The following is a 16,237-nucleotide window of genomic DNA, read 5'->3' as shown; positions in this document are numbered from 1 at the left end:
TCTATATGTTCATGGACTCTTGAACTGCTCTGGAATTTTTTTCCCAGCAAAGTGACGTCCTGTGAATATGCGGGCTTTCAGTTTAAAATCGCCTGAGCGTAGTGCCCTGAACGATGAATTAAATCGGTCTCCTTCATCAGAAGAGAGTATTCACAGATTTGTTTTGCAGTTTTCAATACCGACGAAATCACTGATTTGCACCTGCCGGGAGAGACATATTGCTGATTTCTTTCTAACGAGCTGATTTAATGTGAACGAGGCTTACTTCGGTGTAGTGTTTTTTATGTGCCCTTGAGACCGGCTTCATATATATATATATATATATATATATATATATATATATATATATATGAGGTGATTTTGTCAGGAAATCAATGTGAAGCATCAAAGTCCACAGTTGTTTCCTTCGATGAAGGAGACAATACGAAATTCGCCTCGGCAATGTGGTGACAGCCGGCACGTTAAAGGAATGTGGTTTCGCGGGTTGCTTTAAAAAAAACTAATTTCAAAGGGCATAGTGTGATAACAAAAACCCACAAAGACATGTTCACATTAGTTGATTTCGCACAAAAATGAAATAATTTAAACAAAACATAAAAACGAGGTGGTGCAGAAATATCATTTTGATAGAAAACCCTCAATACAATAGAAAGAGCAGACCGTCCCATTTCAATGAGCCAAACCTATTTAAAATACACACATCATATATATATATATATATATCAGAATCAGTTTGTTGAACATGATGGCTGTCTACTAAAGATCACGTGAGCCTAATTAATGAGGTAATGGTTTCTATAACCCTTCTTTACTAATGGGATTATTTGTGTTTTCTTTAGCTCTTTGGTGTCCTGGAGAGATCACTTCCTGTGAAACTGTTGTGATTCATTCTTTTGTGTAAGTTTTCATTTGTGCAATATTTGAAGGTGAACATGCCGTATTTAATCAATTATTGCCTTTCTTGTTGCTTCGGCGAAATCGCTTAAGGTGAAGATGCCTTAATGAAGCTTTCGTATGATATAACCCTTTGTACCTTATTTTTTTCTACAATAATTGAATGTGACTAATTAAATGATATATGTTCATGGTTTACTTCACAATTAAATATTGTTTATTCAGAGTGTTCCTAATTTGTTGTTTGTATTCTTCGAGCTTTTATAGCTTTTGTTTCTCTTCTTAAATTCAAAACTCGGAAGGTGTTTAGTGTTCTTAAAGTTCGCCTATGATGGGCAGCTCTGAAAGAAATATCTCATTTGTGATAAGTTAGCGTGAAGTGGAGGACTCCAGAAATTTTGATCACCTGGGGTTCTTTAACGTGCACCTAAATCTAAGCACACGGGTGTTTTCGCATTTCGCCCCCATCGAAATGCGGCCGCCGTGGCCGGGATTCGATCCCGCGACCTTGTGCTCAGCAGCCCAACACCATAGCCACTGAGCAACCACGGCGGGTACAGCTTGTGTAGTACAAGAATTAAAAAGTAAAATGTGCAGATATTTTAGAGCGCAGCTCTTTGGCGTCCGTTCCTGGGTTTCGCGTCGTCGTCGGCGTCGTCGTCGTCGGCGTCGGCCTCGTAACCAGCTCGCCTCCGCCGCCGCGCATGCGCGCTGTCGGCTCTCCGGGCGAGGGAGGATGATGGAAGGGAGGAGGAGAGACTGTGGAGGAGGGCTGGCTACACAAATGGCTCTTTGGCGTCCGTTCCTGGGTTTCGCGTTGTCGTCGGCCTCATAACCAGCTCCGCCCCCCTTTCATCCCCCCAGCGCTAGCAGCGACCGACTGATACCGCTTTCGTGAGTCCGCTACCGCACTCACGAAAGACGTCGTGCACTTACTGCAACTCGCATTAACCGTCCATCGATCCACACCGATGTTAGTAGTGGGGGACTTTAATGTTGACATAAAGACAAACAGCAATTTCCTAACACTTATGCGGGAGAACATCCCGTTCCTCTCGCTCGTAACGCGTCCCACGGCTGTGACAACCTCGCGAGGCACTTGTATAGATCTCGTCTTTGAGAATCAAGCATTGGTGTACCAAGTCGAACATATATCAGTCTATTTCTCCGACCACAAAGCTTCCTTCATGACTGTCAAGAACTGTTAATGGAGTCTTTGTTAAAGGAATACGTGTGAAAAAAAAAAAAAAATTCTGTGATAGCGCATACATGTGTTGCTCGATTTCTTTGCCTCAATCTATCGAAAAGGTGAAACAGCTTATTTGCTGCGCTCAAATTTCGCATTAGGAAGTAACGTAATCGTCGGTAATTTTTTTGCCATTTATTCAATCCATTCTGCTGCAAAAGTTTATTAGCTTTCTTCCAATAATCATTACTCTTTTCTGTACACTGTTTGCATAATATATTTTGAGAAATGATTTCGTCATTGGCACTGCTGTTTGTTTGCCATATTTCCATGAGGTTTTACACAGCTCATTGGCCATTTCTTTTCCTATATTTCCAGAATGCTTCTTTATACGTGTTAAGGTAATTTCATGGTACAGAGATAGTTTTTTATCTTGCTTTTTTATTTTATTTATGAATTGATCTGTATTATGGGGATTCTTTAGATCTCATAAAGTAGGCAGACTATCAGTAAAAATTTGGAAATGATTTCATTCGGCTTGGTTTCATATATATGTTACTGCTCCTAGTATAGCAGTAGTCACTGCTTGAAAGTTACTCGAGCATTCTGGAAGGGAGAATTATTTTGCTCATCTATTTTGCCTTTCTTATTGATAACTATGAATGCTACACCACTTTTTTCAACATCCATTGAACCGTCTGCATATATGTTGTAGTCCACATTGATTAGTTCAGTTGTGTAGTCTTATAAAGCTCTTTCAGCTGCGAGTCTGTGCCATATGTCTATTTCATTAGTTACATGTTATTTCTTGAATGCTCTTTCTTTCTATGTGCAATTGTTATCTCTGTGAAAGATGTCCTATATAGTGCTTTCATACTACTTGAACAAAAATATTTGAAATTGCACTAAAGGATTTACATTCTTTAATAAAAATGTTCTCGGTGGATAGATGCGGACAACAGAAGGCATCTCGAGTTGATTGTGCTGGCACCGAATCGATGAGAAAACTGGCTTTCACAACCCAGGAAATGCCGATAACTACCGCCATCCAAAAGTAGGGAAAAGAGGCAGCAAAATGTTGACCACTGAATAGCTGTTAAGTCTCAAGATTGTGAGGAGCTGTGGCGTGCGCCAGGGGGGGGGGGGATCCCATCTGGGTGCATGCCTGGTCAGCTGGGGAGCTGCAGATCGGCACTTCTGTATGTTTAGTTGTGGGCCAGCATTTGCTAAAGACGTCAAAACACACCCAAGCCATTGAAAGTGCGTGGTAAAGTCCGGAGCAAGCAAACAGAACAACATCGTTAGAGAGCACAAGCACGTGTGCCACTTGAAGCGGCGCAGAACTGTGTCCACGATGCGCTCACACCTTGCGAGCGTATTACAAAGTCGAAAGGGCGTTACGTTAAATTCGTATAAGCCATCAGGTGTGACAAAACCTGTATTCGGCCGATCAGCGTCTGCCATCGGCTTCTGACAATACCCCGAGCGCAAATCTATGGATGAAAAAAATTCTGTGCCTTGTAGAATGTCAATCGCATCGTCTATGCGAGCGAGGGTGTAGACGTCTTTGCATGTGATCTCGTTGAGGTGACTGCAGTCCACACAGGACCGCAAAGAACCATCTTTTTTCGTAACTAGGACGACAGGGGATGCCCATGGACTGTTGGAAGGTCGTATCACCTCGCACCTCGGAAACCACTTAATTCTCACTTTTTAGCCTTGCAGTGTGGCCGCTCGCACTACGCACTCGGCCTCCTTTCAGATTTGGCCTTCGGCGTAGATTCGCGCCGCCTGTCTCGAGTCCCTCAGCACCGTGTGGCAGTCTGCATCGGCAATGACCACATCTTCCGTTTCTTCCGCTCCGGCGCTTCTCATGCTCTTTGCCATCTTCGTGGCGCCGGCTGACGCCTCTATGACGACCGCTGCCAAGGCGTTCCGTTGGCATTCGGCCGCGTCCACGCAATACGCCCCCGCAGGGGCGTCTGCGTCAGCAGGCATTTGGCACGTTGTGACACCACGTACCCGAGCACACCCAGGTTGGGCCCTCGCAGGTGTATCCGTCCGTGGCTTAGCCGTGTCCAGAGAAAGGGGGATCCTGGGGGTTAAGCCGATGCCCGGTGTTTGGACCGTTAAGGCCCCCGGTTGAGGTAACACAGCTCTTTGCCTCTACTTCACGTAGACAACACCTCCAGACTTTTCCACCTGGAGAAATTGGCAATCATCTTTTCCTGTCCCCTTCTGCAATCTCTTTCTATCCTATATTCGTACTTTTTGCTATCCTATCAGCTCATCTCTTCCGTCACTTCCTAAATTTCCCTATAAGGCTTGGCTTAACTTTGTGTATGTGCCCTCCCTCGTGTATGGCATATTAGGTTTTAGTAACCCACCTGCAGCACCGATGGAAACAACAGAGACACAATAGAAGACTGCGTAAGCGGATAGCGCTGCTCAACAGAGCACTAGAAAAAACGCGTCCTTAACCTGCAACTACAGCAATGGGAAAAGAAATGCGCGGAGTTGGACGGTCAACTCACCCCGCGTTGCACGTGGCAGATTCTACGGTACCTGATTGATCCTGCCAATGCCAAGACCCCACACATGCTTTGCATATACAAAACTATACACGCTTGCGGGGGAACGGAACAGCATTTTCTACACCATGCGGCACGCCTTTGCATATCCCAAACGCCACCGCAAATATATCCGGACAACTGGGGAGAAACTAGCACCACCCTAGACGCGGAATTCAGCGTTGCCGAAATCCAGGCGGCCCTCGTCAAACTCAACACCAAGTCGGCCCCTGGCCACGATCGAATATCCAATAAGGCACCATGCAATCTCCAGTACGGAACAATCGAGAAGCTCACACAATACAATAACGAGTGTTGGGTGCACGGCAAACTACCCCAGCAATGGAAAGAAGCAAAGATCATACTCATACCGAAACCCGGCAAGAAATTTCAGCTGGAGAACCTGCGCCCCGTCGCCCTCACATCTTGCGTGGGCAAGTTGATCGAGCATGCGTTTCTCAATAGGCTCACTGATTACCAGGATGAAAATGAATTATTTCCACATACCATGATTGGATTCAGAAGAAATCTCTCCAAGCAAGACGCCCTTTTGCAACTAACGCATCAAATCGTAGACAGTCCGGGGCGCTTGACGAGAGCCATCCTCGGGCTGGACGTGAAGGCCTTCGATAAAGTTCACCACGATGCAATATTGGGACAAATAGCGAAGCTAAATCTCGGATTGCAAACGTACAACTACGTCCGAGACTTGCTCGCGGGAAGAACCGCTCGCATGATAATGGGAAATCTAGAGTCAGGTCAAATCAACATCGGGAGCTCGGGCACCCTGCAGGGTTTGGTGATCTCGCCAATGCTCTTCAATCGCGTCTTGCTGGGGTTACCGGAACGATTGCTTCAAATCGATGGACTACCTCACACGCTATACGCGGATGATATTACGATCTGGACGATAACGGGCTGCGACGGAGCGATCGAGCAACGTTTACAGCAGGCCATCCACTGCGTGGAAAACTACCTCGTGGTCACGGGACTCACCTGCTCAGCCAAAAAATCCGAACTGCTGTTATATAGACCGGTCAGAAAGAGGCGCCCATCTAAAGGCTACAATCCCCTTGAAAAGGAAGAAATCCTATTAACGGCATAAGACGGCCTACCCATCTCGATGGTAGACAAGGTCCGGGTACTACGAATGATGTTAGAACACAAGAGCAGGAATGGCGAGGCACTTCGCAAGATAACGGCAAAGGCCACCAGCACGATGCAGCTCATTCGACGCATCACGAACAAACACGTGGGCTTGCGTGAAGACAGCGTCATATGACTCAGACAAGCCTTCGTCATTTCTCAAATAAAGTACACGGCAGCGTTTCACAACTAGACGGTAGCGGAAAGAAACAAGCTCAACGCCCTCATACGCAGAGCGTACAAATGTGCGTTGGGACTTGCGCCCGGAGTCAGCACCGCCAACCTCTTAGAATTAGGCTTACACAATACGCCCGAGAAAACCGTAGAGGCACAACAAGTGTGCCAACTCGTATAGAGATGAGGCCAAAGTCTAGAACAGGGTTAATAGGATAAGAGGATGACAAACATATTCACTCCCTTCGGTAAACACACAGGGCCATACCTTCCAAGACTAGGCAGACTCACTTCGGGAGCGCTTTGGGAGCGTGTCCAGCTCAATCCATTATTCAAAATCTTTTCCCACATATAGAGGAACGGAAGAATGTAAGCCATTTATAAGAAAATGCCGACAGAGTGAACCGTACAACCGTCCTTTTAGTATTGCCGAGTTGAGAGCTGCCTTGACCGCTTGCAAGAGCTCTGCACCGGGATCTGACAGAGAAATGATGAAATGAAATGATCAAAAACGTAAACAATGGCACGCAAGCTACCCTACTAGCACTTTTCAACACTATTTGGGCTGTAGGATACCTTTGAATGGCAAGGAAAGAAGCCATTATGGTCTCTTGTTTGAAAGAGGGCAAAGACCCTTCGTCTCTGGCAAGTTACCGCCAGATAGCTCTCACAGGTTGTCTTTGTAAGGTATTAGAAAAGAATGATTAATTGGTATTAGAAAAGAATGATTTATTGGCGACTAATCGATTTCCTTGAACAGAGCAAAATGCTGGAACCTTTTCAGTGTGGCTTCAAAGAAGGGTGTTCCACAACCGATCATATTGTACGTATTCAAGGAAGCATCCGTGATGCATCTGTAGACAAAGTGTTTTTCGTATTCATATTCCTCGATGTGGCGAAGGCATACGACACAACGAGGCACTACGGCATCTTGAGAGGCTTGTCAGAAACGGGTATTCATGGGAAAACGCTAAACCTAATACAAAGCTATTTGTCCAATCATACTTTCCGGGTAAAAGTGACCAGTCTACTGTCATGTGCATTTATACAGGAAACTGGTGTACCCCAGGGAGGCGTGTTCAGCTGCAAACCCTTGATTTTTAAGATGACAACACTTCGTGCTTCATTACCACCGGCCATTTTTATTCCGTCCAGGTGGACGACATTCAAATAGGTTTCAAATCCTGTAACCTCGTAGGGTGTGAGAGACAGGTACAGCACGGCTTGAACAAAGTGTCAAATTGGGCAGAGAAAAATGGATTTAAAATCAATCCTCACAAAAGTTCTTGTGTTCTTTTTACAAGAAAGAGAGGCCTGGTTCGTGATCCTTGCTTAGCACTATGTGGACAACAAATAGCTGTCAGCAAAAAGAACACATTTCTAGTTTTTATACTTGACTATAGGCTGACTTTAATTCCACACAGTAAATATCTTACAGAAAAATGCCTAAAAACAATGAACTTATTGAAACTTCTACCCCAGACTACATGGGGTAGTGACAAGAAGTGTTTAATAAATATTTGCAAAACCTTGATTCGGTCATGATTGGACTATGGTGCCGTAGTATATAACTCTGACGCCTCGAGCGGGCTAAATATGCAAGATCCTGTCCCCTATCTAGGTACCCGCCTACCACTGGCGCTTTCAAAAGAAGCCCGATTGAAAGCTTGTACGCCGAATCAAATGAGAGGTCACTACACTTACAGAGAACATACATTAGCCGCACATATTTTCTCAGAATACGCTCTAATCATGAGCATCCATGTGCGAATAGCGTTACCGATTCGACGTGTGCTACACTTTTCCGCAATCGACCCTCGATAAGACGACCTTTCTCGCTGCGTGTCAGGGAGCTTAGCGACGCAATACATGTCCTACTCCTCAAGGCATCCATTAATGCATCCAACCAAGTGTTACTCCTCTGGAAGTGGCAGCTGGTAGAATGTGACGTATCCTTTTTAAAAGTTACAAACCGTGCTCCAGAAGTCCGAATCCGAATGCATTTCCTAGAACTCCAATACAAGCACTCGTGCACAGGGTTTTACAGAGACGCATCCAAGTCACATGCCAGGGTGTCCTACGCAGCCGTTGATCAATCTTTCTCAGAATTTCATGTACTACATCCTGAAACAATTATCTTCACGACCGAAGCCCCCACAATATTTTCGGCTGTGATGCATATAAGGAACCGAAAACACCGAAAACAGTTGTATATACGGACTCCTTAGGCGTTGCAAAGGCTTTGATGTCACTGTGTTCGCACAAAAATGCAGTGTTACTGAACTCTATTCTTACCTGTGTAAATCTTATCTGTCTAATCAGCATATCATTATATGCTTTCTGCCTGGCCATAGGGACATAGAGGGCAACATTCCGTCGGACGATATGGCCACATCAATTGCATCGTATGCTGTTAATCCTACTTCTGTAGTCCCTGTCCCAGATCATAATTAAGCCTTTCTTACGACAGGAACTTCGAGACCACTGGCAGCGCACGGGGGACGCAGAAACAAATAATAAGCTGCGCGTGATAAAGCCACAGTTAGGTTTCTGGCCCTCTGCAACAATATCATGGTGAACAGATGTCCTATTCTGTCTCTGGAGAATAGAAAACACATTTGGCACTCATAATTTTCTGCTTACTCAAAATGAACCTCAAATCTGTGAAAAATGTGGTCAGAAGCTCAACGTCCTTCACGTCCTCCTGGAGTGTCGGGAGGCCGAAGCTGTGAGAAAGAAACATTTTCCTCTTGAATACCGGTTTTCTGTCCCTCTTCCCCATGCTATGTTTCTTTGCAAAAAACCGCTCTCTACCATTGAAGCAGTCCTTGGGTTTTTCGTGATGTTATCCTACATGTTATAAGTCCAGTACATTCATTGCGCATACTCCTTGCATCATCATCATCATCCACATGACGATGATGATGATTTTGACCGCGACGACGACGACGATGTTGATAATGATGATGATGATGATGATGATGATGATGATGATGATGATGATGTAGAAGTCTAAGCGAAACGGCTTGCGCCCTATTCAACTTGGGGTGAGGGGGTGGAAAAACCCTTCTAGACATGTAGAATAATTTATTTACCTTTTTGTGACTAGTGGGAGTGTTCGTGTGGCTGTAGGGAAGAGGCGAGTTGGCGCTCCTTACAGCGGAAGCACGGTCGCTGAGGTCACACACGGCCTCTTGAGCAGACTCATTTATGTTCGGAGGAGCACCCTCGACCGACCCTACGTGAGCGGGAAACCAGTCAATGGAATGATGCGTGAGAGCATATGAAATCCAGCCGCTAAGAAGACAAGCAGCTTGCATGGCCATGCAACCCTTCTGAAAACCCTTACTGCCGTTTTGTAATCGCTATAGATATCCGACCCACGACCGTCTATCAGGGCGAGGGCGATGGCGGCTTGCTCGGTGACCCTGGGGTGTCAAGTGCGCATCGAGGCGCTATTGCAATTCTTGCCACTGGAGTCGACCACAATGACGGCAAAGGTATTCCCATCGCTTTACTCCGCAGCGTCGACGAAGCTTGCTCTAATATCTTGTTGCTTGATCTGTTTGAGGATCGCTGCTGCTCTGGCCTTGCGTCTGCCCTTGTTGGGGCCGGGATGGACGTTTCGGGACACAGGGGTCATGTCGAACTTGTCTCGAATGCATCCAGGGATGAGGGTACTGACCATCGGAAATCCCGCAGTGTGATAAACCAGCTCTTCCAGGATGCGTTTGCTTGCCGCTGTGGTGGTCAGGCGAGCGAGTTGTGCGCGTTCTTTGGCTTCGGTAATCTACTCGATGGCGTTATCTACACCCAGGAGATCCTCGGTATGGGTCCTGGTGGGTAGCGGGGAAGCGTTCTTGACTACTTTGCGGATGAGAGCATTGTACTTGTCTCGCTCCGCTCTGAGCCAGTTGTGCATAGAAATCGTGTATGGGAAGTAGCATAGCATGAATGCATTGATAAGGCTGAAGTCATTATTTTGCTTCATCTCTCGGTGCCGGTTTGCGATTGTGCGAACGAGGCGGAAAGCGTTGCTGCTCTTTGCGACGACGTTGCGGAGAGCCGTTCCGTTCCCGCTGTTAAATTGGACATACATGCCCAGGACCCCAATAACGTTGACCCTGGGTATCACCCCTCCGCCCCCCCCCGCCCGCCTGTCACAAGTGCGAAGACGTATGGTGCTTTCGGAGACGGCCTTCTAATGTTTGCGTCTTCCTCCCTCCTCTTTTCGGTAAAGCCGAAGCTCTGACTTGGCGGCGGAGCATCGAAGTCCAGTGGGGCGGAGGTACTCCTCGATCACTTCAATCGCCTCCTGCATGGCTGCTTCCACTCTGTCCTCGTAGTCGCCGGAGAACCATATGATGGTGCTGTCGGCGTATATGGTGTGCTTGACGTCCTCGATGCGTGCCAAGCTCTCGGAAAGACCAATCATACAGATGTTAAACAGTGTAGTGGAGATGACGGCGCCCAGAAGAGTTCCCCGCCCTCCGAGGGGCACATTACCGGAGCGGAAGTCTCCAATGCGAAGCTTCGCTTTCCTGTCCATTAGAAAAGAGCTGACGTAGCTGTTGAATCTGGAACCGAGACCTAGGTCTCAAATGGTCTTGATGATGAAGGTGTGGAGCACGTTGTTGGAAGCCTTCTCGAGATCCAGACCGAGGAGAGCCTTGACGTCTCTGGAAGGGCCATCCGCAATCTGATGCTTGATTAGTTTCATGGCATCCTGCATCGAGAGTCCGGTGCGTAAGCCGATTATGTTGTACGTGTAAACCTCCGTGCTTCGAGGTAGCCGTTGAGCCTGTTGAGCACGACGCGCTCCATGACCTTGCTGACGCCGGAGGTTAGAGAAATTGACCTGAGGTTCGCGATTTTGGGGCCTTGCCGGGCTTGGCAATTAGCACGGTGCAGGCGGTCTTCCATTCTGCATGAACAGCGCCGCTCTTCCAGGACCCGTTGATCTTGTCGGTAAGAAAGACGATCGAGTTCTCGTCGAGGTTTCTCAACATTCTGTTGGTGACTCCGTCCGGACACGGCACACCCTTGCGATTGAGCGCGAAAATGGCCTGGCTGACCTCGGCAACGGAGAAGTCTTCATCCAGGAGCCTCCAGTTTGACAGATATCGCTTGCCTGTTTAGCCAATTCAGGTCGCCGGTTGGCGTCTCGGCAAGAAGAGGATAGTATGAGCCGTGTCATTGTCGTTTGCCGCCGCCGTCACCCTTGTTGAAGACGAGGAAAGAGTGGCGATTCTCCTCCTTCCTTTCTGCAGCACAACTGTCAAGTAATCGCCGTCATGCGACAGATCTTCTGAAGCAGAGTAGTAAAGCAGGCTGTCCTAGCTGCCTGTGTCGCTCATGAGGTGATCAGGAGAGGAGGCGCCATGCCAGTAGCGCTGTGGGCGTGGGCGTGTGGGAGAGCGCGGACATGCGTGTGAGGTGCGCGCACATAGGCGACAAACCGTACAGCCTATATGGCTGTAATTACATCCCATGCACGGCACTCCCTCTCCTGGTGGCACTCCCTCTCCTGTCATGTCGGGGAACTGCGTTTCATTGTCACGACCATTCTCATTCACAATGGCGGCCCTATTCAGCTTTTCCTCGGCGGCTTTAAATCTTCTTTCCAATACTTTCCGCGCATCACGCTGCATATTTAGCTCATTTTTGAGATCTTCCACCTAGTTGACAAGCTCATTCTGGAAAGCCTCCATTTTCTTCAGCCTAGCATCGACATCACAGTGTATTCAACTTTACTCGACCCCTCTCCATTCGTATCCATGGCGAAGTCTGCCTTGAGGGACTCACCGCACACTGCACGCTGTAGTGAAAGTAGTACAGAATACTTAAACCGCCCAGAAGGCAACGCCCAAGGAACGATAGCCACCCAGAGTGAATCTAGATAAACCAACGAAACTGGAGGCTAGTCGAAAGATAAACTGTGTCTCGTTACTATTTGTGCTTTCATCTTGGGGTGTCGCCAGAGCTCGTGAAGATCCCGAGTTTCGCCAAACTTGGCTTATCCTGCATAGCGCCCCAGGTCTCTTAAAATTCCATATCCCCATGTGGTATCATAGGCTTTTTCTAAATCAAAGAAAACTGCAAGACAGCATTGTTTGCACAGAAATACACATCGAATATCATGTTCTAGACGGACAAGATGGTCAGTAGTTGAAAACCCCTTTTTATATCCACACTGATGGAGGGTCTATGAGGTTTCATGAATCAAAATAAATGAGAGTCTTATGTTGATAACGCTTTCATATGGTTTTGCCAAACAGCTTGTGAGGGAAATGGATCTGTAGCTCCTTACGGATCTGTAGCTCCTTGGTGATTTAGCGGCTTTTAGAAGTGGAACTACTATTGCCTTTTTACACTCTTCCGGCATTATAGCAGATTTCCAGATTATGTTGGAAAATTTAAGGAGAGCATCTACAGATGCCTTAGATAGATGAGCCAGCATGGCGTAGTGAATATGGTCATGACCTGGCGCTGTGTTTTCCCTTCAGAAAGAACTCTGTTTATTTCTTGTTGTGTGAGGGGGGAATTGTACGGCTCATTTGACGCGCCAGTGGTGGACAGGTTCTGTTTTTCAGCAGATTGTTTGTACTGTAAAAAATTCCCTTATATAATTCCCTGAACTGGATACATCACCGAAATGTTCGGCAAGTATATCTGCCGGTTCTAGCATTGTTGTTTGTACGCCTGGATTTGTAAGTAACGGTATTGTGTAAGATGAGTAATCTCCCCGAAAGTTTTCAAGCTGTTCCCACATGCGTTTATATGTGACTGAACTGTTTATGAAAGACGCGTATTTCATTCCACGATTATTTTGCTGCCTGCCTTCTGATAAATCGCGCCTTGGCTTTGGCCTGTTTAAAGCATAAAAGGTTGGAATAGGTGGGGTGTCTTCGTAACATACCCCAGGCCCTATTTTGAAGCTCTTTTGTTTCCGTGCACTCAGGAATCCACCAGGATAAATTTTTTTCCACACAAGGCTTGATGTTTGAGGCATTCCTTATTCTGGCCTGAAATTAAAACCGCAGTGAACTTCTCCTTAATTTCATTTACTCTGAGTTCCTTTAAAAAGACTTCTTCGAGTTTTGCATGTTTCATAAAAAGCGGCCAGTCGGCAAGATGTATTTTCCAGCGACGTGGCTTAGAGATTATGGTAGGTAATGGGGATGATAGCTTGATAAACGCCGGCAAATGATCGCTTCAATATGAAGTGTCGAGAACTTCCCACTTAAAATCGCTGAAGACAGACGGTGAGCAGAAGGCTAAATCTAGACACCTAAATTTGCGTGAGCTTGGGGAAAAATTAGTTGGTGATCCCGAGTTTAAGATGCATATGCTGTTAGACAAAAAATATTCGATTACTTGCCGTCTTTGGTCTGTTCTATCGCTTCCCCAGACGGTACAATGGGCATTAAAATCTCGCACTAAAATAAAAGGCTCCGGCAACAGGTGTATTAGATTTTCCAGTTGTCTAGTACTAAAATGAGTATGGGGTGGGATGTAATGTGAACAGATGGTGATGGTGTTATGTGATAGAACGGTGACCGCGACAGCCTCGAAAAAAGTATTCACTTGAAAATTTGCTGTGGGGGTGCCGCCCTGAAAGACTATGGCGACTCCTCCTAACATACGGCTAGAGAGTTCGCGGTCCCTTCTGACAACGGTGAAACCTTCGAGAATTTTACTGATTTTGGACCAAGCTTTGTTTCTTGAAGACACACTGCAACTGGTGAAAAAGTGTTGATAATGTCTCTGATGTAACCTATATTGTGTATAGGACCTCTGCAATTCCAGTGTACAACGAAAGCCATGGTTGTAAAATGAAAAAATCTACTGATGTTTGCGAACTTAAAAATTAAAGGTGACATGCGATATGGGACAGTACACGTTTAATGGGCGGTAACCGTTCAGGTTGCCTGTCCCATTTTCTGTACAGTTATAAGGACCTTGTCCTTCTTAGAGCGCTCAGAAGAGTGCTGTTCTTTTGGCGTCAATGATGCCGGGGTTTTGGTATCGACCTCCATCACCTTGACTGAGGCGCTGGATGATCGAGAGCTAGGCGCCCTGACACGCACCTAGTCTTAGTCTTGGGACCTGCGGAACAGTTGTCTGCAGGGCCGTCTTAGATGATGATGGAGAAGCACTAGCTGCTGCCACCGAGGGGGTGGATGGAGTTGCTAGAGGACCGCTGACTGTGAACCCTGTAGACTCCTCAGACCACTGTGGTGCTGCCCCCTGCCGCGCCACATCGGCATAGCTTATTTGTGGTAAGAGTGAAAGCCTCTTCCTTGCTTCGAAAAATGAAATCTTCTCTTTTACTGTGAGAGCAATCACTTCCTTCTGGTCTTTCCAACAGGGACATGATCGTGAATATGCTGGATGATCCCCTTTTCATTATACACAGCGTGGAGGAGCGTTACAGTTTTCAGATTGGTGATCGTTGGCACTGCATTTCGTGCATGCTTCTTTGCCTCCCCATGATTGCGATGCGTGGCCGAACCTCTGGCACCTAAAATACCTACTTGAGTTCGGTATGTATGGTCTGACATATATATTTAAGTATTCTGAGTCGAGAGAAGTGGGAAGAATACTAGTACAAAATGTGAGGATCACATGTTTGCTGGGGAGTTCATTGTTTTTTCGAATAGTAATTGTTCGCCCTTTGACAACATTTTGTTCTTGGAACCTCTCAAGGTGTTGCTCGTCACTCAAGCTTCGAAAATCTTCCTCAAAGATAACGTCCCTGCAAGTGTTTAATGGGCCATGGGGAGAAATTCTCGCTTTAATTTCAACAATACTGGCGAGTTCGGACAGCTTTTGCACTTGTTCTTTGTCCTTCAATTCAAATAACAGGTCTCCGCTGGTCATTTTCGAGGCTTCGTAGTCTTTTCCATTTTTTTCTATGAGGCATTTCGCCACGAAGATAGGGGATAGCTTTCGTATACTTAGTGTTCCTTCACTATGCAAGGCGTGGTAACGTAGAATGCTGTCTAGGTTGGTTCGGAGGGCTTATTGCAAAGGAGCATCGGTGCGGCCTCTTTTGAGAGGCCGATCTGGAAATCGCGGGAAAGCTTCTGCCATAACATGGTTTCGAAGTTTGGTGGTTGCGGTAGCCACCAACTACCGAGCCCCACAAGGTTCTGAGCAACCTGCTCTACATGTTCTGAGCAACCTGCGCACGCCAGCTATGCACCGCCACTATAACCTAATGCATATAGCCAAGACTGGATATACTACACACGGTTAACCCTTACCGCCACGAAACGCGGAAGTAAGAAGAAGTGAAAAGAAGATAGGAAAGATGAAAAGGCTAGAGCGAAAGACGAAGATTGAAGAGGAGGACATGAAAAGGGGACTGCCGATTTCCTCAATGTGGGTCAATCTGGAGGTGCCGTCTATGTGAAGCCGAGGCCGAAGAGGTGTGTTGCCTCCGCCGGGGCGCCTTAATGGTCCAAACACCCGGCACTGCTTCAACTCCCAGGATCCCCTATTCCCCAGACACGGGTAAGCCCCGCACGGCTTCACGTTCGAGGGTACAACCCTTGTGTGCTCGGGTACGTGGTGTCGCAACACACGAAACGCCTGCTTACACAGACGCCCCTGCGGGAATTTTGATGTTTTAGATCGTGAAGTGTTCATCTAGAAGGTAGTGATTGAATGATCACTTAAGCCAGGTAAGCATATAACGTTAGAAATAAAATCAGGTTCAGATGTTAGCAGCTGATCATGAATGTTCGGCACGGATGGCGTTATTCTAGTAGGTTACCGGACTAGCTGAGTGAGTGAAAATGTGCAACACAAGTCTAAAAATTCTAGTGCTAGTTTCTTGTAGTGGGAAGCTAATGGTGGTTCAGAATACCATGTTACGTTAGGGATGTACAAGTCCCCTGAAGAAACAGTGGAAGAGTGGTGTAACATGATAGAACACTGGTAATGGTATGGTGTAATTCGTTTGCAAAAGTGCTAGTGTATAAAGGGCGTGGTAACAAAGTCCTATAACCTCTTTCTGATAAATTATTTCAACTAAAGCCCAAAGAATTACAAGGTTGTTCGTTAGTTCAATGCACTCAGAAGGGAAAGTTTTGGGGACCGCTAACGAAACCCCGCCTCCAGGCCTGTTATTGCGGTCGCATCGATAAACTATAAAACGGCCAATAAATGGAAATATTTCAGTGTCGCAAACGTTACAATATAACCAGGTTTCCGTTGGTGCCACAATGTTAGCTATACAAGTGACAATGGCAGAAACGAG

The sequence above is a fragment of the Dermacentor albipictus genome, chromosome 3 (assembly GCF_038994185.2).
Source record: "Dermacentor albipictus isolate Rhodes 1998 colony chromosome 3, USDA_Dalb.pri_finalv2, whole genome shotgun sequence".
In the NCBI taxonomy this organism is placed as follows: Eukaryota; Metazoa; Arthropoda; class Arachnida; order Ixodida; family Ixodidae; genus Dermacentor; species Dermacentor albipictus.
The sequence above is the reverse complement of the archived record's forward strand: the minus strand, read 5'-3'. Positions refer to the sequence as shown.